Here is a 332-nt window from a genome sequence, read left to right as displayed (position 1 = left end):
GTGAAATTAAGAAAACACTCCCATTTACCATTGCAACAAAAAGAATAAAATATCTAGGAATAAACCTACCTAAGGAGACAAAAGATCTGTATGCAGAAAATTATAGACACTGATGAAAGAAATTAAAGATGATACAAAAAGGTGGGGAAATATAACATGTTCTTGGATTGGAAGAATCAACATAGTGAAAATGACTCTACTACCCAAAGCAATCTACAGATTTAGTGTAGTCCCTATCAAACCACCACTTGCATTTTTCACAGAACTAGAACAAAAAATTTCACAATTTGTTTGGAAACATAAAAGACCCCGAATAGCCAAAGCAATCTTGA

The sequence above is a fragment of the Physeter macrocephalus genome, chromosome 12 (assembly GCF_002837175.3).
Source record: "Physeter macrocephalus isolate SW-GA chromosome 12, ASM283717v5, whole genome shotgun sequence".
Taxonomy (NCBI): Eukaryota; Metazoa; Chordata; class Mammalia; order Artiodactyla; family Physeteridae; genus Physeter; species Physeter macrocephalus.
Note: the sequence above shows the minus strand (reverse complement) of the source record.